Source organism: Stegostoma tigrinum, chromosome 1 (assembly GCF_030684315.1).
Source record: "Stegostoma tigrinum isolate sSteTig4 chromosome 1, sSteTig4.hap1, whole genome shotgun sequence".
Classification (NCBI taxonomy): Eukaryota; Metazoa; Chordata; class Chondrichthyes; order Orectolobiformes; family Stegostomatidae; genus Stegostoma; species Stegostoma tigrinum.
In genome coordinates, this window is record NC_081354.1 from 65,372,813 (window position 1) to 65,399,625 (window position 26,813).

The window sequence follows — 26,813 nt, forward strand, 5'->3', positions numbered from 1 at the left end:
TTACAATCTTTAAAAGGCATATGGATGGGCATATGAATGGGAAGGGTTGATATGGGTATGGGCCAAATGCTGGAAAATAGGACTAGGTCAGACGGGGATGTCTGGTCAGTATGGGCAAGATGAACTGACAGGTCTATTTCCATTCTGTACAACTCTATGACTCAATTGTGTAAGATAATATTAAAAACACAAATAGAAGTTTTGTGGAATTTAAATACTCTAGGTTATTAGACGTAATTGTTGGTGAAATATCGGCTCATGGCCGTACTATGGCCAAGTCATTTGAGACACTTAAAAAAATAGCTGGATAACTTTAATAACATTAGACTCTAGCTCAAAAAGCAGGGAATATGAATTGTAGTTGAAGATTTAGCTCTATTATTGGCTTATGAATGGTACCTAAAAGGCTTTTTTTGTGCTGAAGTTGCTGATTTTGGGAACAGATCTTCTGCACACTGATGGTAAACTTCGAGATAGGAAGGATATTTAATCGGGCAGGATAGCGGCTTATCTAAAACGTGCCGCAGTTCTACTCCTTTCGCCCCATCACCATTGGAAACCTGTAAATATCCACTTAACACCCACTTAAGGGCCTCATCCCGTGAGATTAACCCAGCTACAGATGGGCCTGTTGCCTTGCAAGGTATACACAGCTGAAACTGTATGGGCTGCTTATCACCTCTTGAAGTAGCTCCTTGATAAAAAGCAGTCAATGTCCGATTGAGGGACGGCACATTGCGAAGTGGTGGTCTGAACTGTATTCCCCTGCTACTGACCTTCTTGCCCCTTTCCCCAGGACCATTGTCTTACTAAACACACCCATTAACTGTGACCTGGGTTGGTCCATGTTCCTGGAACCTTTGAAGACTTTTTCTCATACAAGCATCACCCCGTCTAGTGGAGCTGCTAGCCTTTGATTGATCAACAACACTCAGTCGGTGAGACTTCTGGTCCCTGTTCTTGATTCCACCCAAAGAGCTGTAGATAGCCTCACCACTTCCTGATTAGCTTATTGTTTGACGAGCCTTCCCGAAGTAAGGGAGTGCAAAATCACACTGGATTAGCAGTCAATAGGCAAGACTTCAGGTGTCTTATCAAGGTTCCACACTGTAATTCTAATTTATAGTGTCCTACACAAGAGAGATTATACACTCATGCAGCATGCATTTTCATAATGGTTGGAAGCTTTCTAAATAATTAATACTGCGAGAGAAAATCTTCATTTACTGAGCCATATTTAGTTGCAATTAGCTGAAAATTGTGCTTCATAGCACTACCGATATTGATACGAAACACAAACCTAGTTTAAGTTCACCTAAACTGAACATAGGTTCGACTCCATAAGAGAGCACCTCTCCCCACTAATACTAATGAACAAATTAGCTTTCATCTAATGTATGACATTGAGGTACTAGATGTAAGTATCCCCTCCATGAAAATGGCCGAAAGGGCAAATAATTGAGCAGATTGGCCCTGTAGAGTTACTCACTCGTTCCCTTCTCACAACCTCAACAATTAAATGCTGGAAGAGAAGGCCCATGGTTGAACTTATTGACTTGCCACCAATTAAGAGGTGAATTATCAGCCATTTGGAGATTTCAGCTCACCACTAGCCCGATTACATAAGAAAAGCAGCTGAATTTCCAAGTGGGAAACCAGGGTAATCTGTCTGTAACATAGATATATTTGCCATGAGCTCAAAGGTTAGGCTGGATAGCCAGTTAGAGGATCTCTACTAATGGATATTCCTTCCACCAAGATAGTAACCTTTGGAATTCTACAAAGAATCATCCTGCATCTTTTTCTGTTCCTCATCTATAAGTTGCTTTCCATTGACACAGTTAACTTATACAAGTGTACTGACAACATTCAGCTTGAGTCTTTCCCCACTTCCATTGTGTCATGACTACCACGTTTGTAGACTGACATATCGTTTAATTGAGTCAGCATGCTCTTCAACATCAGAAAGGCAAAATCCTTCATTTATTGTCCATGGATAATCACTCAAACTGAACACACTTCAAAGTCCTACAGGTTGTTCCTCAGTAATTCTGCTTCTGACCATTTTAGAAATATTGTATATCTCAGCTCCTCCTCACTTCCACAGACATGTGGACATGTTTGTCAATTCCATATTGAACTTCTGCAAATCCTCATGACTTTCACTGTCAAGTAACTACAACTTGTCCAGAATTCAATGGACTGCAACTTGCATTCAGGCCTGTTTTTTTCCATCATATTGTGCTTGATCACTTAGCTCTGTGTACTCCAGAGATTGAAACTAATATCCTCCGACTTGTATAGGAATCCTTCATGTTTAATCACAACTCTTCCTGCCTTACTGTGTTGTCTTGTCCCCTGAATCTAGCTTTCTAAGGATCTTTCAGCTTGTTCAAGACTACTATCTGGAACTCCTACACTGTACACTACCACTTTCTTTCCACATTAATAAGCCTCATTTGAAATTAGACATTAAGAGGGAGAAAAGACATTCAAATAATTTTGGTGCTTGTTTCAGGACATAATTAATATGTCATTTCTGTTGAAATTAATGAACTAAATATCTAGTGAGGTATATAACAGGTATTGATATGGCACAGGTTGCTTTGCATTTCCATCCAAATACTCCTAAAGTTCGACCTCACAACCAGGCCTTCTATTTCACTTATCAGCATCTCTGTTAAAATTTAGCAACCATTTTCTTACTCTGTGAAGTACCTTGGGATGCTTTTCCACAGTCAAGAGATGGCAACATGTTGCTGACATCAATGCCAGGCGACTCCTAGCCATTATGGGAGGCAAGACAGCCCTAGGGTTAAGTGTGGCATGCGAGAGGTAACAAGATGTGGTTAAGGCCACAATCAGATAGTCTATGGTCAGATTAATTAGTACAGCAGGTCTGACAGGCCAAGTGGCCTATTATTATTCCTATTTATAATGTTACGATTCTTACAGGCCTTTGCTGGTGTCATATGCCAGAGCTACATCAATTAGTGATGTTATAATCCCAGTTGTTGGTAAATCCAGGCAAGTCAGATCTCACAGTGAAACCTGGCTTGATGGACCATATTTTTTTTTTGTTTACTGGGAGGACAGTCATTGAACATACTCATAAAGAGTTGCCATTGTAGTTTTAACAAATCAAAATAAAATCTTGTTAGACCAAAACAAAATAAAACTGTATTAGATTAGAGGAAAAGATTAGGGCATTTCTTATGTAAACATCAAAAAGAAAGATTCATCCAGTTTACCCAAGCATCGCTCGTACTGACACTCAAATTTCAGTGAAGAATTACCCCTAACTCCAGGCCAAAGCATGTTGCTGAGTTGGCATGACTGTGAATGGTTTAGTTTCGGTAAATCTCTGTGCATTCATTTGATACTATTTGTTTAGTTACTGTCTGTCCCCAAGATCCTTAAAACAAACTAGTTCCATAAACTCATACCTTTAACAGTTTTGTAGCCCTTCCACTGCCTTCTTCTATTGCTTCTTACTGACTTTAAAGGAACTCGAGACTTGTCCTTGCCCTGCTTGGAGACTTCTCATAACAGCGTCTGTTTTGTTAAAGGCTTTCTACCTTGCATGAGCCTACTTCTGGTACGATCCCCCCCACTCCCTCCCTCTCTCTCTCTCTCTCTCTATTGACCTTCATCAGTGTGGTTGATTCTTAATCATTTTCTGAATATACTAATCATTGGCTAGGCCAGTTCAGAAAGTCACTTACCACCATCTATTTAAGGACAATTAGAGATGGGCAATAAATAATGACTTAGCCAGCAATGTCCCCATACTGTGAAAATTTTAAAGTACAGGTCAGGTGGCAGTATTGGTTCATTAGATAACTTCATGAATTATGTTCAGGTTTGTATCAATAGTAGATTGTATGCTTTGGTTTTCCGTGACTTTATAGGAAGCAAGTAACAGTCTCATGCCTAACAATACAAAATACCAAAAAAAAAGACAGGCTATCGGTTTATGCTACTCTTACATGCTTTCTTGTAACTGAACGGAGAATTATAAGAGCTCAGAAATCAGGGTTTGTTTTATTGAAGGGATCATTGAAATGAGAATGGACAGTTGAGCTGGTTGACTTCAGAGTAGAAGGTGTAAAACTGATACGATGGTACCACATCCCAATTGTACCTTTGATTTCTCCAGTGTTATTGCACATCATTCTGCAGTCTGCCAGAGACAAGAAACACAAATTTAGAAATGCCAGGTTCCTTGGATTCTTGAAGTAAATGTTGAGTCTTTATTCAATTCATCATTCTCTGTTGAGTTGGTTGGTTTTGAGGGAAATGAAGGAAACTTGTAGTGAATTTTGTTCTTGAACATAAGGTGTAGAGCTGGATGAACACAGCAGGCCAGGCATCATCAGTGGAGCAGGAAAGCTGGCGTTTCAGGTTTGGACCCAATTTTCTAGACTTTCTGAAGACAACAATAATACCAGTTGTTTGCACTGTGACAGTCTTTGTATTTCCATGAGTCTTATTTATTGTCTCCTGTTGATGACTGCACCTTCATGACTATTGACAATATTACAGATTGAAATTGAACATGTATGGTTCAGAGTTATCTGAGACATTATGCTGAATTCACACACGTTGAATGCATCATGATGATATCCAGTGAAGTAAGCATTAACTTACAAGGCAGCACGGCACTGTGACTGGCATTGTGCAACTACACCATCAAATTAAACTTTTGTTGTTCATGGAATTGGAGATGTTGTCATAAATCCTAGGGCAGCAAGCTCAAATGAATGTATATCTCTGGGGATGTTGCTAGTCTGAAGGATGAATTGCACTCTCCTTTCCATGGGCCTTGTGCTGAAACTACAAGAATTATCTAAAGAGGAATTTTCTTAAAATTTCTACAATGATGAGCTGCTGCCTGAAAGGATCAAATGGCAAAACAAGTAGTCAATTAAACAGCTAAACGTAATGCACTTCTCCTTATTGATGTGAGCTATAGCAGCTGGTGTGATTATATAACTTCTCTGAAGGTTGCACAGTGTTATCCGTTTCCTCTTTAAGCAAGTTGCAGACAACTCTGACCAGAATGTTATAAATGAATTTGTCCAGGTGCGCCACCATACTGAAACGGTCAAATCAATATGAACACAAGCCAATACCAAAGCAAGACATTCCCACTTTATTAAGAACAAAATTACATTAATTTTTAATATAAATCATACTATCTGGCTCGGCCCGAAACATCAGCTTTCCTGCTCCTAAGATGCTGCTTGGCCTGCTGTGTTCATTCAGCTCTAGACCTTGGTATCTCCGATTCTCCAGCATCTGCAGTTCCTATTATCTCTAACCCTAATCTTATTTGGCCACTTACAGTTGTGATACTTCCCAAAATGCTCGTAAATTTATACAGTCACACTATCTGTGGCTGTGGCTCTGTTTCTGGGTGTGTGAAGCTACTTTTTCCCTCTCTCTCCCTCTCTGGATGGTCAGCTGGCCTCTGCCTCTTGCCATGGTGGTCTTCCTCAAAAGGCCTGAGACAATTCCAAGGTCAGTTCCATGAGGGGTTTCAAGAGAGCAGTCTGCAGGTGAACTCTGTATTTATACCTTTTAGGTGGTTTTCTTAAACCTTCTGAGGTTCTGAGCAATCAGGAAGTTACACAATAGTTTGAAACAAGAGTCAATCAAATGGGTGGGATGCTACTGTCAAGTTTCTTTGTGCGGCAGGACATACTGCCTTTCTGTCTGGACTGCCCTTTGTTTAGTGGACAAATTGTTGGGGGTGTCTGTGCAGACTGACTGTTGCCTTTTACATTATGCTAATATCATCAGCACCTGGCTGCGGTGTTTGCACTGTGTTGGGTGTGTGGGTTTTGCGATTTCAGAGTTTCACTTGGATAATGTAACCAATGTATCTTGCTAACTGGCAAAGTTAGCAATCTATCTGTTTTAGTAGCTAGGAAGCTGCTATGTTCACCCCTTCGGAACGGGGAAAAAAGTTGATGTGAATTAAGTTCAAACCTAGTTGGAAAAGTTAGTTATGTTTATTGTCGGGGTAGCCTACATGTTCATATCAATGCCATTGTGTACATTGGTCAAGTTTATCATATTGACATATATACAAAAAAAAGGAAACTTGTGTCACTATAATCCATTCAGGATTGAACTGCATAGACAATATTCAGTAATCAGACCAAATAGAAGTGTCAACAGTGCTAATTCCTGGAGTTCCATCTATCTCATAGCCTCTATGTGCATGTACAGTATTATTCATAGTGAGCATGCTGATCTCTTGGGATATCTGTCCTTCCCAGTCTGCAATTTTAATTGCCAGTATCTTGAGGTATATCAAGATGAGAGCAATAAGGTCAGTAGCTAGACATGAAAGGACTGAATTCATGCCTGGCAGTATATGATGGTGAGGTATGTTTGTTCGATTTGTCCCAATCAATTGTCCCCTGTCTCTCCACCGCATATGGGAGGGTGTCATGGTAACCCATTGAAATACCTTATTCTGATACTTTTAACTTCATAGGTCCTCAACCTAACTTTGTCACAGGGGAAAATCAGAATTACTTGTATCAATCCCAGCGCCTCACCTCGCAGTTGTCATTATACCACACCTTAGTGAGCTGCCATAACTCTCCTGGAACAAATGTTCGAGCTGTTCGCACAGTCAAAGTCATACAGCACACATTACTGATCTAGGAAGGGACATTCCCTTCGCTAGCCTGCCTGAGGTCCTCCCTCAGCTGCTCAATCATCCAGTTTCTGTAGCTGCTGCAGAGTGCAGTTCTGCTGCTTACTGTCATCCCTGATTTTGTCCTGGACGACCTGGTTTATCATCTTGATGTGACTTTCTCGTATGGACTCTAAGCAGTGGCTAGCCTGTCTCTCTGTGGTTATCCTGTGGTGTCTTGTTGTTTGTATTTAGTCCTTCTCGGGTTCTATCTGTGTTTTAGCAGCCAGGTGGCTGCTACAACAGCCAGTCATAGCATTATGTGTAAAACCTTTGAGGTTTGCAAACCCAATGGCATAGGTATTTGCATAATGGAAAGAAATATCTACTATGGTGCTCAAAGTTTATTTAATGTCACTTCTTCCATATCCTCTTCATTCTCTTCTGCATACAACAGGATAAAGTGATTCCCATGAGGAATCCACTTCTCCAGACCAAAACATACCTTTGACCAATGCACACCATAAACTGCAGTAATCAGTTTTTAAGGTGGCGAGTTGGTGAACAGGAGTCAACATAAATCGTCGACTGTAAAGATCTCACAAAATTGATGTACGTCAAGCATTGTAGCCTACTAAATTGTTAAAAGCTTCTCATGTAATCTCTTACTTAGCAATAGTGTCCTCAGAGAACAAAGTGTGGAGCTGTTTGAACACAGCAGGCCAAGCAGCATTTTAGGGCCACAAATGCTGACATTTCTGGCCTGGACTCTTCATCAGAAAAAGGTGCTTTTGTGTTCCTAAGATGCTGCTTGGCCTGCTGTGTTCACCCAGCTCCATACTTTGTTATCTTGGATTCTCCAGCATCTGCAGTTCCCATTATCTCAGTGTCCTGAGAGGTCAGCTTTGAATTGGTAATTGGGGCAATTAGACAGACATTAGTCAGACTCTCCTGCTGACATTTACTCATAGTGGCATGGTCTTCAATAACTGATACATAATTCATTCAAATTATTCAATCTGGCATTTCAGCATTTATGATTATTTTACTCATTGTCGTCTGGTCCTTCCACACTATTGCAAAAGCTATAAAACCTTCTCAAACCTTTCAGTTTCCCATCTTGTCCAACTACTATCAATGCATATATCTGCTCTTCCTTTTGTAATGTCTTCTCAATCTTTCCAACAGCACAGTGTCAAAAATAGGTTTGCCAAGGAGAAATTGGCAGCTTGTTTTCCCAAAAAAATCAAGAGCTGGATTGTTATGAAAATAAAATGAAAAAAATGTAAATGATGCTTCCTTGTTAACTAGTCCCATGTATTAATATGTTCTAGCCTTACAGATAATTTTCATATTATTTTGTCTGTAAACTCTTAACTTTGTAAGTTATAATACTTGTAGAAAGTTAAGTTTATGATGTCCACATCTAATTATTTGGCATTTATTGATGCATTTTGTTTAATAAATAGAAAGGTAATGTGTACCAGTGGGAACTACTGGTGTAGCAGTCCAGAGACCCTGGCTAATGCTCTGGAGATCAAAATTCAAATCCCCTGATGGCAGTTGAGAATTTAAATTCCACTAATTCATAATTCTGAAATAAAATGATTGTCTAATTAATAATTAGTCAAGAAACCCATCTTGTGCACTAATGCTTCTCAGGGAAGGAAATCCACTTTCATTACCTGGTTTAACCTATGTGGGATTCCAAAACCACAGTACTGCTGTTGAATCTTAATTGCCATACAATCATAGCTTCCCAACAGGGTGGAAGCAGGCAATTCGGCCTATTGAGTCTGCACCGACCCTCCAAACAGCATCCCACCCAGTCCTTTGAAATGGGTCAGAAAGCAATCCAGTTGCATTAAACTGCTACAGTGAAATCAAATTAACTACATCACATAGACTGTCAAAGTTCAAGAAACTGGTACATAGAAGCGGAGAAAATGGGAGCAGGAGTAGGCCATTTAGCCTGGTCTACTATTCAATATAATCATGACTTATCATCCAATTCAGTTTCCTGTTCCCACTTTCTCTGCATATCTTTTAATCCCTTTACCCCTAAGAACAATATCCAACTCCTTGAAAACATTCAATGTTTTGACCTCAACTATTTTCGGCGACAGCAAATTCACAGGCCCACCACTCTCTGGATATAGAAATTTCTCCTTGTCTCAATATCATCACTTTCTCAAGGGAATTAGTATTGGGCAACAAATGCTGGCTGAGTCAGTGGTGCGCCCACTGAAGGAATTCAAGTAAACATCCTGCAATCAAACCAAGATCACCTAGTAAGACATGGGTTAATGCACAGTTAATATTCACCAATATTTACGCTATCTGTCTAAGCCAGTCTCTGACATCAGAGATCTTGAACTACATGACATCATGGTTACTATGATATGTCCTGATCTGTTTATACTTCTAATGTACATTCCAGTGGGACCAAAAGAGCTGGTGTCATTTGGTGAGTTGAACAATATCATGTTGTGCTGCACAATGAACTCTTCATAAATCATTCATTTAAAATGGAACTTAGCTGTCCTTTTCCCTATCATTCCCTTAAATTTGTCCCTACCCTTATAGATATATATTGTTTCAGATTTCAACATCATTCTCCATTATTATTCATTTATTCAAGTTATTTTGTATCAAATTAGAAAATGCTGAACTACAAATGTCTACACTAGACATACTGAAAATACAAGTTCATTCTGCTATTGGCCAAAGTTTCAAGTGAATAACCTTTGAAATTAGCAAAACCAAAATATTGTGATACTATATCTGAGATCTGACAATATGTCAATGACTTGAAATATTGAGCTAACCTTACTCTCTTACACTGGTGTGTTTAAAGGTAGATGGTTCATAAAACCCAACAATAATCTGTCACCTGCCTAAAACCCTTGCCCTGACCTGTCTGAAATTGTATGATGGGGTAGGGATAGTGGTCTACCTAGTTTGGACCAAATGAGGCCCTTATACCTCTGCTGCACCCAGTGAGAAGCTGTGCTTTAAGAAATCAAGAGATAGAAGTAGAGCTGTCTCCCCAGTTCTATAATCTACACTTCCTGTAAGCACAACATTTAGTGTCTTTCACTTAAAGTATTTGAACTAGATGCTTTCTTAATAAGGTATTACAGTTTCCACACTGCTGCTGCATAAGGAGTCCATAGGCCTTCTGACTCACCACAATGAAGTAAATGAACGGTGACAAATTTCCAATCAGAAGTTGTGTGTGACTTTTAAGAGAACTTGGAAGAAATGTTGGGATAACAAGGTGTAGAGCTGGATGAACAGAGCAGGACAAGCAGCATCAGAGGAGCAGGAAAGCTGATGTTCTGCTCTAGACCTGAAACATCAGCTTTCCTGCTCCTCTGACGCTGCTTGGCCTGCTGTGTTCATCCAGCTCTACACCTTGTTACCTCAGATTTTCCAGCATCTGCAATTCCTACTATCTTTGGAAGAAATGTTGTCGCCATACATCATCTGCTCTTGCCCTTTTAGATTTTGGAGATCAAGCGTTCAGAAGATGGCATCAAAGAAGTACAAAAGACACAATTCTTTCATAAACTATGATTCAATAAATATCGTGCAAAATGTGTCAATATTCTTCATAGACAGTGAATTTTCAATTCTTTAAGCTCTGACATTAGTGGTTCGAAATGGAGCTTACTACTTTGAAGTAGTCTTTGAGCTAGTCCTAGCAAAGGGAAAGAAAACAGAAAGGAATTTTTAAGTCAGAGATAATGGGAACTGCAGATGCTGGAGAATAACCAAGTGTGAAGCTGAATGAACACAGCAGGCCAAGCAGCATCTTCGGAGCACAAAAGCTGATGTTTCAGGCCTAGATCCTTCATCAGAAAAGGGTGATGGGGAGAGGATTCTGAAATAAATAGGGAGAGAGGGGGAGGCAGACCAAAGATGGATAGAAGAGAAGATAGGTGGAGAGGAGAGTATAGGGGGGGAGGTAGGGAGAGGTAGGTCAGTCCGGGGAGGACGAACAGGTCAAGGGGGCAGGATGAGGTTAGTAGGTAGGAAATGGAGGTGCAGCTTGAGGTGGGAGGAGGGGACAGGTGGGAGGACGAGCAGGTTAGGGAGGTGGGGATGAACTGGGCTGGTTTTAGGATGCAGTGGAGGGAGAGGAGATTTTCAAGCTTGTGAAATTCACATTTATACCATTGCGCTGCAGGGTTCCCAAGCAGAATATGAGTTGCTGTTCCTGCAACCTACGGGTGGCGTCATTATGGCACTGCAGGTGGCCCAGGATGGACATGTCATCTGAGGAATGGGAGGGGGAGTTGAAATGGTTCGCGAATGGGAGGTGCAGTTGTTTATTGCGAACCGAGGATAGATGTTCTGCAAAGCGGTCCACAAGCCTCCGCTTGGTTTCCCCAAGGTAGAGGAAGCCACAACAGGTACTGTGGATGCAGTATACCACATTGGTGGATGTGCAGGTGAACATCTACTTGATGTGGAAAGTCATATTGGGGCCTGGGATGTGGGTGAGGGAGGAGGTGTGAGGGCAAGTGCAGCACTTCCTGCGGTTGCAGGGGAAAGTGCTGGGGTTGGAGGGGAGTGTGGAGCAGACAAGGGAGTCGCGGAGAGAGTGGTCTCTCCAGGAGGCAGACAAGGGTGAGGATGGAAAAATGTCTTTGGTGGTGGGGTCGGATTGTAGATGGTGGAAATGTCGGAGGATGATGCGTTGTATCCGGAGGTTGGTGGGGTGGTATGTGAGGACTAGGTGGATTCTCTTTTGGCAGTTATTGCGGGGGAGAGGTCTGAGAGATGAGTTGCGGGAAATGTGGGAGACATGGTCGAGGGCGTTCTCGACTACCGCAGGGGGGGAGGTTGTGGTCCTTGAAGAACGAGAACATATGGGATGTTCACCTGCACATCCGCCAATGTGGTATACTGCATCCGCTGTACCTGTTGTGGTTTCCTCTACATTGGGGAAACCAAGCAGAGGCTTGGGGACCACTTTGCAGAACACCTACGTTCGGTTCGCAATAAACAACCGCACCTCCCAGTCGTGAACCATTTTAACTCCCCCTCCCATTCCTCAGACGACATGTCCATCCTGGGCCTCCTGCAGTGCCATAATGATGCCACCCGTAGGTTGCAGGAACAGCAACTCATATTCCGCTTGTGAACCCTGCAGCCCAATAGTATCAATGTGGATTTCACAAGCTTCAAAATATCCCCTCCCCCCAAAGCATCACAAAACCAGCCCAGCTCGTCCCCGCCTGCCTAACCTGTTCTTCCTCTCACCTATCCCCTCCTCCCACCTCAAGCAGCACCTCCATTTCCTACCTACTAACTTCATCCCGTCGCCTTGACGCGTCCATCCTCCCCAGACTGACCTACTCCTCCCAACCTCCCCACCTATCTTCTCCTCTATCCATCTTTGGTCTGCCTCCCCATCTCTCCCTATTTATTTCAGAATCTTCTCCCCATCCCCTTTTCTGATGAAGGGTCTTGGCCCAAAACATCAGCTTTCCTGCTCCTAAGATGCTGCTTGGCCTGCCGTGTTCATCTAGCTCCACACTTTGTTATCCAGGAACTTTTAACTCCCTGCCGTGGTGAGAAGAATGGCAGACGGATGAATTTAATTGGGTGCAAGGCAAAACAATTAGATGTTCACCTTTGAGATAAACATCAGCAATTAAATTCTATCCCTTCAGAGGGCAATGGAATATGCTGCCAGCAATTGGCAAGAAGCCTATATATATGTCGGGCATCTCATTAAAAGCACAGTTTGCCAGTGTAAATTTCAGCTTTTCCAATTAACTTCTATCCAATCGAGAAGCTTGGTGTTTCAAAATTTTCAGGAGCGATGAAGGGTCTAGTCCCGAAACATTGAGTCTCCTACTCCTCTGATGCTGCCTGAACTGCTGTGATCCTCCAGCTCCACACTGTATTAACATTTGCACTGGCATTTCCTCACGTGCAATCAACATGTTCAAGCAGAGCAAGATAGCTGTCTCCCTGAGCCGTCTCCACACTCAACTGGCAGATGCCAAAAGGAGTTACTTATGGCTGAAGGGCAGGTTTCATCACATATTGCAAAAGGCTACTTATACCCGAACTGCATGGAACTGTGCAAGTGAGATTGGCTAACTCCATATGGCATGGAACCACAAAAGCAGTGAATGTGCTGAAGGATGTTCCAGACAAAGGTGTTCCACGTAGGGACATGCTGCAATCAGCTTAGAGGAGTGGGCTTGAGTCAGTCCGGGGGTGTGGGGAATGGAGCTCCAATCAGTGTGAGAGTTAGGGTCCAGTTAATACAAGGTTGTTATTTACACAGTGTCACAATGCTAAGGCCACATCTTGAGGGTTCTGCCTTCAGCCTCCCCGAAGATAAACTGATTTGATTGGTATGATAAGGTGCACTGGCTACTTTCAGTACCCTGGGCAATGCACACTGCCATCATGTGTATGTCATAATGCTCAAAAGGAGCTGTTCTTTCAAACTATTTAGGATTTGGCTTCCCATGAAATGCAAGTGGCTTGTGGAGCTGACCAGGTGAAGATCTCTCTTAGGCATGACATGATATGCTGGCAGCATGAAAGTCCAAGTGGCCCTAGGAGTATGAAGGTGTGAAAGGAAGATGATGGCATTTGTTCTTGAGGCGGGCAGAGACTATTCATCCACTTCTTGTTCTGCGTCCCATTTCTCTTATTCCTACTTGCAGCTCCTATGCAAACAGGGTGCTGTCCTTCGATGACTGGGGCTTCTTTCTGCCAACGGTAGGAAAGAAAATTTCATTTCTGCTTGATTGGACTGGAGCAAAGTGCCTACAGAGGATATCATTTTGTTGCCTCAGTTATCTCTGGATAATCTGGAAGGCTGGGAGGGGGAAGTGTTTACAATGATGATGACAGACTTTTTTTGAGATCCTGACTTGCATCAAGTGACATGGGGGGAAGAGGTGTCTTTAATTATGGCATCAGAACTTTTAACCATACAATTTGCCAGTGGAAACGAGAACATTTGCCTCCCAGCTGCATGCGAAATATGACGAAAACTGGTGATTCCTCCAGAAATTTTGCCACCTCCTTGGTAGAAGTGACATCTTCTAAGATGTTCATCACCATGCTCTAAACCCAAAATGAGAAATCCTGGCTATTGCCTGAACTGATAAGCTTTCACAACATTTTGAATGCAGTGCTGTGTGCTCAAATGTTCTAGTTACCACTGAATTCAGGAAGAGATGGAATAAAGTGGGACATGCCTTCACAACGTTACTTATTATGTTTGGAGAGATTTTCTAATGTTCAAATCTTTCAAGGGGTTAGTGAGTGAGTGAGTAGGTGCGGTAGGTGACTGACATTTTGGGGATTTTTATGGTGGTGGGAGAATAGTTCAATGGGAGGATAAATGGATCAGTTATGGGGTAGTCAGGTGGGGGGAGTCAAGTCAGAAAAAGGTCAGTGGGATAGTTAAGCTGGGTCAAACAGAAGATAATTCATTAGGTCAGTTGTGGTTGTCAGTTCAGTTACACTGGCTAAGCATGACATTGAACTAGTTAACCAGTGTAACATTTTCAAAGTAAGTACATAGGTAAGGCTCCTTGCATCGGTCCCACGTCCCTTGCACTGAACTTATTGTTGGAAACTGCCATGGAAATCAACCCATTGAAAGTTAAACACCCCAAACAATTTCTGCACATATATGAATGTAGAATGTCTGCAGAGCCCTGACAGCATTTCCCAATGTACATCCATCTCCGAGGATTGGGAATCTGCAAGATTTGGGAAATAATGTCTGGTACTGTAAATTCACATGGGAATTCTAGGTTCCCAGATGTACCAGTAATGGGAAAATATGAGCAGATACATATTTTCATGCAAAGATTTAGTTTTTAAAAAATACCTTACATTGATTACAATACGGTATTCCTTGAATGCACGTTGCGCTTTTCACTTTGTAACATTTTTGGCAAGACTAATGTCAACAGCAATGGCAACCAAGAACACACTTTTGAAATTAATAATTTTGTAGTATGGAACATGAGTTGAAAAATAGAGACGTTTTATCAAAGCTTTTAATCTTGCATTCATCAGAATAACTTGCAAGAGCATCAACATTTATAGTGTATGAAAGAAAAGTACTGATTGTTTGGCAAGTCGACTTTGATCAGCAGAAGCATTTCTATGGAGAATGCAGCAGTTAATGATGATTGTTTGTTAACTGCCAAGTTTTATTTAGATTTTATGCCATGTAGACTGATACATATTTCTGTATTAGCCAGTTAGGACAAAGAGATAAAGATTTGATTAGCTGGCATGGTCTCATTAATCTCTTTGCTTTCTTTCTCAAAAGTATAGTTCAAAGTGTCACATTACATTTTTTGGGGCTTTTTACAGCAATGTAGACAACTTGCTCGGCTGGTTATTTAATCTCAGTAAACAGGGTCAGAGCAGCCAAAAAAATGTCTCACTGCCTGTTTTATGCAGGCCAGTGATCTCAAAGGAGCTTTCTGCTAGAGTGCCTGTCTCTTGTAGATGGTAGGCCCTTTTAATATGCTGATCACATTTTCATCTGCACATAGAACACAATAACTTACTGATAGCCAGTATTAAGATGGTATTGACAGTTGTAAGAGTCTGATACTTAAATGTTAGAAATAGTAATTCTAAAACTCAATTTCCATCTGAAAATATAGTTAATGCCATTTTTAACAGATCTCATCCCTCTTCCTAGAGCATTAGGAATGTGTAAAAGTGGGAACTCTGAATTCAAAGTCTCAGAGCAAATCTGTGTTTGTACTTCAAATGTCCAAACTGGTATGAAACAAACTAAGAGATTACACAAAGAACATTCAGTTTGGGACGTTTCTCAGAGGATCCCTAAATTCAGCCAAGCACCAACATTTTTAAACCATTATCCTGGGCTCAATAAATGTTTTCATATATTAATCGAAGTTTCAGTATTGGAGTAATTGCCATGACTGCTGGTTTCCACTAACTCCATTTTCAGTGAATTTCTTTTCATACTAGTCATTGTCAAGTTTAATTTTTTTAAAATCACATTAGAAGTCATGTTTCCAGATGTTGTTGATGTCACTCTTGTTCAACTTCTTCTAACCCAACTGTGCAATTTTAGCTGTTCCATTGCACTTCCTCCTCAAAAATCATGGCTGTTCATCCACTAGCAGATTCTGTTCCCAATCATTATTCAATGAGGACGGGCTCTCTGTGGTTTTTGAACGATCTCTGTCACAGGTTTCCTCTGCTTGAATCTAAAAAGCCACCACTGAGCTCACCCAGAAAAAAAACTAGGATGTTGTGCAAAATGCGTGACAGTAAATTGGCAGCCCATTTTACAGTCTGCCCAACCTTCTTTTCTATTGAAATCAACGTTATTCAAGAATTAAGCAAGCAATTGATTCATTATTGCCTATCTTGTATTACTTTCTATTATGAATTTCACTGCTTTCATGCCAGAAGATACAGACTAAATGTTTTCACGTTTTAAGTAGAAACCATTTGCACTTTGATTGCTGAACTGTATTAACATAGTATTAGCTTCCTACAGAATTGATAAAATGTGGAGTTGGAGAAGCACAACACGTCAGAAAGCATTGGAGGAGCAGGAAAGTTGACATTTTAGGTGCAGGCTCTTCATCAATTTCCTATAGAATGTCAATTTCAAATAATTTCCCTATTTGAAAAGGTTTCACAATCTTAATGTTTGATTCAAAACAAATCATTGGCTGTTTTTTTAACTTCAAAGGAGTTAGTATAAGGAAGTAGATGTTATGTTGCAGCTGCATGAACCCTGATTAGACTCCACTTGGAGGACTGTTAGCAGATCTGGATATTACATCTTCGGAAGGATATATTGACCTCGGAGGGAGTTTGACATTGGTTTGCATGTTACTTGAATTTCAGCGGTTATATTGTGAGGAGACATTATACAAATTGGGCCTGTTTTCTCTAAAATTCAGAAGGTTAAGAGGCAATCTGATCAAAGTTTCCGAGATAATAACAGGTAAAGACGGGATAGTTAAAGATAAACTACTCACACTGGTTAGAGATTCTGTCACTAGGAAATATAATCAAAAAATTAGGGTCAGGCTGTTTGAGAGAGATGAAAGGAAGCACTTCTTCGGAGGTTGGTAGAGGTTTGAAACTTTCTTTAACAAACAGCAGTGGATGCTAGATCAGTTCTTAACTTTAAATCTGAGATAGATACATGTTTGTTCGCAAAATCGTGAAAGGATATGGGCCAAAGGCAGGGTTGTGGAAATAGGCGAAAGATCAGCTATGATTTCACTGAATGGCAGAAGCAGCTTGGGGCGGGGGGTTGAATAGCTTACTCCTGTTTCTATGAAAGGACTTCTAGTTCTGTGATGTTGTCATTATGATATGCTTGTTATTCAGGCATTGCAAGTTAATAATCAAAATTCTGCAGGGGTCTGCACCCCTGCACAGGCAGGAAATTTGCCAACAGCAATGCAGCTCTTCAGCAGAACCCTCCAAAGAGGCATGGTTGTAGACCGTAAATGAAAATTATTACTCATGAAATTTCTCCAGTATTTGAAATTTTGTTTTGGAACATGTTGCTTTAATAAGATTTCAAAATATGTATGGGTGGTGTGATTAGATTTTACATTGTGTAAGGCACTACTTTCTGTGACTTAAATAAGCTTAAAAGTCTCTGTGAAAAAGATCTTAAGACAACCAGGTAAATATTGATAACTGTGAAGACCATCAAGTTACACAGAAATGTATGAGCAAGTATATGAAGTAAAATCATATTTATTGAGCTTAGCTTATTTTAGAAAGTGGCCAATCAGTGGAAGAAGCAGCAGCAATATAATGAAATGCTAATATGGGCCAACGCATGCTAGTCGGAGAACTAACAATGGGCTATTGACATGCAAAGAGTTATGCTTTATACCAGTGAACCTTCCATCATAACACTAGCCACTTGTTCAATTTCTTTGCCATTCAGGACTAAAAATTTAGTGTCATCACCCTGCAATATATTCTTCTTTAGTCCAATATGCTGAATGAAAAATGTACCAAAGTTATCTTGCTATCTCCAGTTATGTAAGTATGTTCAGAGACATTCAAATAAATTTCAGTACTTGTCTCATTGTTTAATAAGTAGGCTATCAACTATTAGCCACAGAAATACAACTCTTTTTTTACTGTCCAGTTTTCTATATTTGACAAGAGATCTGTTCTATCAGGTTCCTTTTTAGCTCCAATGTTTATCCAAGTTTCCAAGTTGAGTTTCCAGTCCTAATGAAGGGTGCAGACCCAAAATGTTGATTTTCCTGCTCCTTTGATGTTGCCTGACATGCTGTGCTCCTCCTGCTCCATATTTTATTGACTCTAACTTCCAGTGTCTGCAGTCCTTACTATATCCTGAATACTACGTCCGCTGTGTACGGCTCAGATATTGACTTCAAAGTCCCAGGATATTACAAAAGATTGCACAATCTAACAAAATGGAGCCTCTGCTGACAGCTCAAAAAACATCCATTGAAGCTCACCTTGCTGCCTTGGAATCTCATGGCTGTCACAATTTAGGGGAAACAATCCTCAATGAAATAGTCTATGAGTGCTCTGACAGGTAAGAGAACTGGAGCATGCTGCTTCACCACTTACTCAAGCTCCTGGTCATAGGTAAGAAAGGTTTTAAAGAGCTTTTGTGGTCAATATGAAGGCTGTAATTTGCCAACATGGTTTGTGTAAAGGTGGCGCACAGAATAAGTGCAGGAAGAGAGCCATGTCTATTGCCAGGCTATTGAGCATGGCTCTATATGATATGCTGTCTGTGACTGTAAATCAGTTTCATTCTGATGGGCTGATAGATACTAAGATGGTAATAAGGTGCATGCAAAATAATATGTATACAGTCAATGGCATCTTTGTACATCTGTTATCTGGACAAAGCCTAGAGCTGTCTTGTCCAGCTTCAATCTGTTGTTAGGATCCCCAACTAGATTCCCAAGTCTAGGCTTGTTCTCATTACGGATCAAAAACTTATTGTTTAAAAATAATCAAAATTTGATATCATGAGGACTTACTAAAAGAAATCCCTAGGTTTCCTTAGATCCCTAGGTTTATTCAAACTAAAAATGACAGTATCAAGTCAGAAAAAGCAAACAATCTATAATATTTATCTTACAGTCTAATATTCAGATTTAACACATGGTAAATACAAATTAACAAGCAAACTGTGATCAAAAAAGACAGCAAACTGAAAGGTGGATGCAACAAGCCAGATCCTTAAGATTTGTCAGTGACCTACCCAAATGGCAGTAATTATACGAATCACAAATAAACTACATGCATGTTGGTGAACAGGTAAATAGTAGTGAATGCATGAGTGACAAATGGCTGAATGGGTAGGATAGGTACCTGGGTGAGTTAAGTGGGTAATGTGGGAAATTGGTGTGGTCTATGCTGGTAAGGGTTGTAGACTGATAAGATGGCAGGGGATGGTTGATGGACAGAATCAGAGGACAGGTTGGAGCATTTTAGCAGGGATAGTCAATTGGGTTGACATTTGGAAGGTGAAGGCCAGTAAGCTCAATTTGGCGTGGTAGATGGTAATCAGAATGAAACTAACCAGGATCACAGCACTGTGGTTGCGCCTGGACCCCAATGAGTGCAGTCACTCAAACTACTCAGGAGTAGGCACGTTCCATGAGCAAGTAAGACGTGGTGATAAGGTGGATGGGAGGAAGAGAAACGAAGAGGGAGTATTCAAATAGTGTGGAGGTGGACGGCTTGGAGTGAGGTTCTATTCATAGGGTCAGCTAAGATAGTCTGGTGGCCAGGATGGGAGTAGTTGAAGGAGTGCTGGGAATGGTAGTCAGTGTGGTTGGGGGGGAAAGGGGAAAGCTGGCAATATGAGTGACTGTTGGTGGCGGGGGCAGGGGGAAGCTTATCTCTGTTAGAGTTAGATTATGATTTTTCTATCTAACATTTCCACAGGAACTATTCAGGTAAGTCTAATGGAATTGTTTGAAGTCTCTGATGCTCATTCAATCTTGCAGACTTTTGCAAGGGCTTAGAGATCACAGAAATTGCCTTTCATAAGTTCAAATGTTTTGGGCAATTCTATGGAAGTCAACAAGTCTGGACTTTGTTGAGGTCCTGACTCCCACTTTGGGTCTTGCATGGTCTGGAAACTGGAGAATCTGGGCTAAAGTGTAACTTTTTTATCTTGACTGAGACAGCCTTGATGATACACGGGTGTAGCGGAAACTGGGAGATGTTGTTAATCACCTGTTACAGTCAGCAAGAATTTCCCAGTGTAAAAGTCAAGGGCCAACTTTGACTGTGACAACTATAACAGTGCAGTCAATGGCCTGCTTCAAGATTCAAGTTAAGAGTATAAAAGGTGATGTATCCTGGTTAGTTTCATTGTGAGGTCAAGATATTTGAGACATTGATCCTAAGGAAAACTGAATACTGTCTGAATATCCATGTGGAAATGTTATCCTGTAGCGTATCCTCCTCTTCCATTTATAGCCAGCTGTTCGAGCTCTCTGATGTCAACACTGTTTTCCATTGTCTTCCAGCCCTGAAACTGTCCCATCATCCATGACTGTAGCCAAACTAGCTGAGAAGCAGTGAACAGCAGTGCGCAAGGGAAATATTTTTGCTCCTAGGCAAACTGAACTTTGAGTCATGAAATTCATTGTATAAAACAGAAGTGAACAAGCAGTCTGAAATTACAGACCAACTAAATTGTAACAAAATTGTACAATGAAACAACATTAACAGATTTACCAATATAAGTAAAAAGGACATATTTTCCAGTTACTTTATACAAAATAAATAAATATTACTTCTTTGCACTTATCTCCCCAAAACTGCATACATGTTTGAGCATATATAAAGATGCTATTTTGATAATATTATTTTTGGACAGAATGAAAATCTGAGCTAACTTTCAAATTGGTTGCAGCAAACTTACTTTGTGCAGAATTTCCTGATTTTGATAGAATGTGCCAAAAATATCTCCTGCTCAACCTATGTGGTGAAGTTGCAATATACCAAGCCATCTTGCACACATATTACAACACATCTAAATCACCTTCTCTAGCAAATTGATGTGTTGAACTTTGCTACAACCAATCTGGCACACCTCCCCCTTCCACTAAACTAGGAAAATAAAAGGAACTGTGGACATTGGCAATCAGAAACAAAAACAGAAACTGCTGGAAAAACTCAACAGGTCTGGCAGTATCTGTGGACAGAAAGCAGAACTGATGTTTTGGGTCCAGGGACACTTCTTCAGAACTGAAGTGGCATTCCTAGGGTCTGAAGGGCTTTTTTTCTCCATCTTATCAATTTCTCACCCTCTCTCTTCCCTATCCCGTCCACCTCCACACTATTTGAATACTCCCTCTTCGTTTCTCTTCCTCCCATCCACCTTATCACCACGTCTTACTTGCTCATGGAACGTGCTTACTCCTGAGTGGTTTGAGTAACTGCACTCATTGGGGTCCAGGCGCAACCACAGTGCTGTGGTTAGAAAGTGATTTTGACACCTCCCCCATTTCACTTTTCCTCCTCATTCTGTTCAGCATTCCTCCCATAAACACCTCTCACTATGCGTTCCATTCCTCCAAATTTCATCAAGACACATCCACATCCATCTCTCCCCTCACACTCCACTCCAACCAACACCAACCTCAAACTCCAGTTGATTCAGAGTCCGCACCCCCATCCCTAAAGCTAACCCCTTCAGCACGTGAGGCCACCGCGCTCCCGCCCCGTCGCGCGCGTGATGTCAGGAAGGGTTGGAGGCGGAGCTCGCGCCCTGACAGGAGGTCGGTGAAGACCAGAGCGAGAGCGGGAAGAGCTCGAGGGAGCGCGCAAGAGCCCGAGTTCAAACAACGGACAGCCGGTAAGAGAGAGAGAGGAAGAGAGGGAGGGGGGCAGCAGGAGCAGGCTTCCTCTCCACTTGGGGGCGTGACTGCAGGGGGTGCCAGTAACTCCAGATCATTGACCCCCCCCCCCCACCACGTGGGCACCGGTGAGTGCCGCCGAGGACAGCTTTGTTTTAAGGGAATCAGAACCAAGACCAGCTGCCTGTAACGGTCCCGGTTCAATCCGGAGATGCTGCTGAATTTACCGGGGGTGTGTCGGGGGTGGTGGTTACAAGCATCGAGAACTCGCGTTAAAACTTTCTGAGCAACAAGTGAGCCGCTGGGGAGCCGTTAGCCGGGGTCATGGAGAGGGTCTACCCTGCTGTCATCTCTCCATCCCACCTCCACTGCAACACATTATACTGACTCAAGTCCCCGGGACAGTTTGTGGATGTGCACGCAGGGCACGGTACTCCCGTGAAACTGCACCAATTTCAACAGTCGGCATCAAAAGACTGTTCCCACCTTCCCAAAACGAAAACAAAGCTTATCCTGAACACGGGGTGCACCTGCCTCGAAGCTGGACCGCTCTTGTTTCGTAGATGCGCATCTTCATGATCAGTTGTACCTTTGTCGCTCGTTTCGCATCGGTAGTGGTTGCATCATTTTTTTTTTGTTTGGACGGCTCGGTAACGTTTTGCTTTTTGAAGCAGTAGCGTTTGCGCCAGGTACGCAGCCGCCCTTGTAACGGGTGCATTGGAAACTTCCTGAAGGTTGTCTTTATGGCTCTTGCTCTCTAGTGCTGTGCGAGCCAGGTTGCTAACTTGGCTTCTTGGATCGTACAACTTTCCAGCTGCTGATGTGCCACCGAAATCTCTTGTGTTGCTCCTAAATCAATAGCACATTTAGTTGTTCAAGTGAAATGTTGATGATCTACTAGCGGTGTGTGTGTAAACACCAGCATATGCGGTTAAAAAGCCTCATCTTCAGGATCGTCATTTATCACATTGCTCAGGTTTCACTCTTCTAAGTTCTATCGTTATGTGAACCCTGAAATACCTTATTGACGCATAATTATCTTGGAACATCCACCGTTCTTTGAAATGCTGAGACTTTAGGATTAACCCTAGTAAAATTAAATTTTGCTGACTTTGATATATTTAAGTTGGTCATGATTGTTCAAGTCTGATTTTTATATGTGCAAGCCTGTTCAAGTTATTAAATCAATTTGAGATGCTGTTGATTATCATTCTGTCCTCTCAAATTTTCCTGCAGAGCTGAATGGTCGTGAGGGATAGCTTTTTCTTTCCCCTAGTCAAGTGCAATCATTGTTTCCCTCTGCAATGGTTATTCCTTCAGGTGCTTATTCAGTTGACTTTTGAAAACTGTGATTGAATCTGCTTTTACCTGAACACTTCTGGTTCTTGTGCCACACACCATATACCTGAGATAACAAAGGTGTAGAGCTGGATGAACACAGCAGGCCAAACAGTACGAAAGGAGCAGGAAAGCTGATGTTTTGGGTCAAGACCCTTCTTCAGATATTTCTGAAGAAGAGTCTAGACCTGAAACATCAGCTTTCTTGCTGTTTGGCCTGTGTTCATCCAGCTCTACACCTTTGTTATCTCAGATTCTTCAGCATTGGCAATTCCTACTATCTCTGTAACACCATATACCTGTGCCCTTTGGTTTATTTGTATTGCAGTAATTTAAAACAGTTTTCTTTATCTTGCTACATTCTTCATAACCTTGTTTATCTCGATCAAACCTATTTGCTTTTGCTCTAACAGAATACGTTCATTTGGTCTACCATACAATTAACGCCTCATCCTCAAAACAATTCTAGTAAAGTTTTTCTAAATACGCTCCAAAACCTTTTATCATCTTCCTGACAAATTGTATCCAAAAATGGTGACTACTCCAGTTGGGACTGAACTATTTTTTTTAATAGGCTTAACATAACCTCCTGCCTTTTGCACCATCTCTGCCTATTCTTAATGCTCCTCTGTTTAAAGCCCAGTGTCCAAATGCATTGTGGACTGTTTTGTTAACCTGTCTTAAACACCTTCAATGTGCAAATATTTTTTGGTCTCTCTGATCTTGCATTCTCACATTCACTGTTTTGGCATCAAATGAGCGAATGACCTCCAATTACTTAAGGAGGGAAAGCACTTTGAATTTGTGCCTTGGTCTAACAAGCTGCTATATCTTGATATTTATGTGTAAATCCATAAGCACATAGAAAATATTGTCACAGAGTCAATATAGACTGATTCTTTCCTGACAGTCAAATATTCTCCTGTTTGTTTAAAAAAAATGTCGCTTTCCTGGGTTTTGTAATGAAGTCCCAGTCTGTACCCATTGTTTACATGGTTAGCTGCTGGATGTGTAGTTAACAGTTCTTTTCATTTGAGTTGTGGATGCTGATGTAATAGCATGTTCAACAGCTTTCCTTTGTTTCTGCATTCTGACAACAGAAAATATTGTTTATTCAGCTCTAGTCATGTTGCACAGAACATCACATAGAAGCCGATAGCTGCATGAATTTCCTTGCTTGTTGAGTACCACAGCTGCTAAGAATAAATGTTGTAGGTGGCCTGGGACCATATGCTGGGCACTGTAGGTCAATAATTGCTGCTTGGAGAGTTGTAGGTGTAGGTGGAAATGTGCCATAGAATGATTCTTTATATTTGGATGGGATAAGGGATAGGGAATTGTTGGAGTGGAGGAAGAGATGTGTAGGTGAAACTGGGAAGAAATAAGTTTCTAGCAGTTGCTTGATTTTATATTTGAAATTAGAATGTTAATTTAGTCTTTATTCAACAAGACTTAAAAAAGTTTTAATTCAGCAACAATATTTTTGAAAAACAAAAACTGCTTCTAGAACTGTAATAGCACTAGCACTTTTGTCCATGTTGTCACCTTTGTGGTGTTGATAGCACATTTACACAAAAGAATAGTTAAATATACCAAATGAAGTGATGTGAGCACCTTTGTGAGCATTGAATTGAAATTGTTACTTTCGAACATGTTGCGTATAAGCTGAGCCAAAGTGTTACTTTTATAATTTTGATGGTTTTAAATTAAAGGATTCACTCCTGATATTGACTAGTATTTGTATGCATTTTAGTGACTTCCCTTTTTGTATGTTACAATATTACAGTGGAAATATTGTTTTTAAATGCTGTGATTTGTCACTTTGTGCAGTTCTAGTTACTATACTGTAGGAAGGATTTGATTGTACTAGAGAGGATCCAGATGAGATTCACCAGGATGTTGCCTGGGCTGGAGTGATTTAGCAATGAAGAGACACTAGATAGGACGGGGTTATTTTTCTGATAGCTGAGAAGGTTGAGGGATTGAGATGTATAAAGTTTGGAGGCTTATGAAAGATTAGAGGCCTAGAGGGGATCTAAGGAAAGACTTTTTCACCCAGAAGGTGGTTGATTTGGAACACAGTGCTTGGGAGAGTAGTTGAGGTGGGAACCCTCGTGTTCTTTTAAAATATTACTTGAAAGAACACTTGAAATGTTATGACACTCGAGGCTTGGGCCTAGTCTAGGAAAGTGGGACTAGTTTCAAGTAGTAATATACTTGTGGTATAGTTTGCATGAGCTGAAGAGCCTCTTCTGTACCATATGATTGTATGAAGAGTGTAGGTAGGGAGAAACCATTTCCCTTTAAAGTGGTTAATAAACAAGGGACATGGCTTTTAAAGTAAAAAGTAGGAGGTTGGCAGGATTTGAGGGAACATCTTATATCCACAATTCTGGATGACTGGAAATGACAACCTGAAAGGGTGATTAGAGGCAAAAACCTTAAGATATTTAAGAACAATTTAGATGACCACTTGAAATGCTGTAGCATGTGGACCAAGTGCTTGAAAGTGGGTCTTAAATAGGTGGATGTTTGGCATAGTCTTTCTGCGCCAAAAGACCTGTTTCTGTGCTTTTAAAAACTGTGACTCCATGGCATACATGAGTATACTGTTTTGATATTTTATTATTTGTGTAGCTTTTCCTGAATATTCTGCTTTATTACAATTTGAGATGTACATTGAAAATGTTAGCAATTGTGTGCTGTCATGGTCAGAAACGATTGTGAACAAGCAAGAAGACTGTTAGTTGAGTTCATGAGATTTATTTAAACCTGAAATGAAACGTGAGTGGTTCTTTGTCATTTGAATACAAATGTTACATTTTGTATCTTTACCTACAGTATGGTACTTTTAGATGCAGCAGTTGATTTTAAAAAATGCTAATATGGTTAAGTATTAATAAAATTACACTAAAGTTGTAAATCTCTAAATGGTTTCACAGCAGAATGGGATTTGTTTCATTTCATAAGTAACTTGATAAATAATGATCTGACCACACTTCAGTGGGTGACAGTTTAAGGTTTCGTAAACTGATCTTTGGATTGGGCATTTTATTGTTTATAATTGGAATACAGTTATTTGGAAATGAGAGAAAATGAAGTCAGTGCAAATGATTGATTGACCAACTGTGACCAAATCACTTTGCATCATGAAAGCATTGTTTCTTTTTGATTTTTTTTGCTCTGTAATGCTGGTATTAGCACGTATTTACATTCTTCCAGAGATCTCTGACACAATGTGGATCTGGATAGACTACACCACCAGACGGACTCTAAGTTTGAGTGCACAGCATAGCTGACTACCCCTTGTGTTACTTGCTTGTGATGTAGAAAATTACTGGAGGCATTGAACCTAGTCAGTGCTGGTAAGAGAGAGAGAGATAATGGGAACTGCAGATGCTGGAGAATTCCAAGATAATAAAATGTGAGGCTGGATGAACACAGCAGGCCAAGCAGCATCTCAGGAGTACAAAAGCTGATGTTTCGGGCCTAGACCCTTCATCAGAGAGGGGGATGGGGAGAGGGAACTGGAATAAATAGGGAGAGAGGGGGAGGCGGACCGAAGATGGAGAGTAAAGAAGATAGGTGGAGAGAGTATAGGTGGGGAGGTAGGGAGGGGATAGGTCAGTCCAGGGAAGACGGACAGGTCAAGGAGGTGGGATGAGGTTAGTAGGTAGCTGGGGGTGCGGCTTGGGGTGGGAGGAAGGGATGGGTGAGAGGAAGAACCGGTTAGGGAGGCAGAGACAGGTTGGACTGGTTTTGGGATGCAGTGGGTGGGGGGGAAGAGCTGGGCTGGTTGTGTGGTGCAGTGGGGGGAGGGGACGAACTGGGCTGGTTTAGGGATGCAGTAGGGGAAGGGGAGATTTTGAAACTGGTGAAGTCCACATTGATACCATATGGCTGCAGGGTTCCCAGGCGGAATATGAGTTGCTACA

At 41.2% G+C, this 26,813-nt stretch overlaps 1 protein-coding gene across 3 annotated transcripts in view; it reads left to right on the forward strand.

Annotated features, from left to right (window-relative positions):
- Nucleotides 1–26,813, forward strand: part of ugt8 (UDP glycosyltransferase 8) — a 170,797-nt gene that overhangs the window by 50,621 nt on the left and 93,363 nt on the right. Inside the window, exon 1 of one of the 3 annotated variants that reach the window (XM_048545032.2) lies at nt 21,406–21,539. The exons of 1 other annotated variant lie outside the window; for it this stretch is intronic. The gene's annotated coding sequence lies outside the window, so the exon portion shown is untranslated. Of the gene's footprint in view, nt 1–21,405; nt 21,540–21,681; nt 22,230–26,813 lie in introns of those variants that run through there. One more of the 3 variants, XM_048545026.2, reaches the window with a different exon arrangement.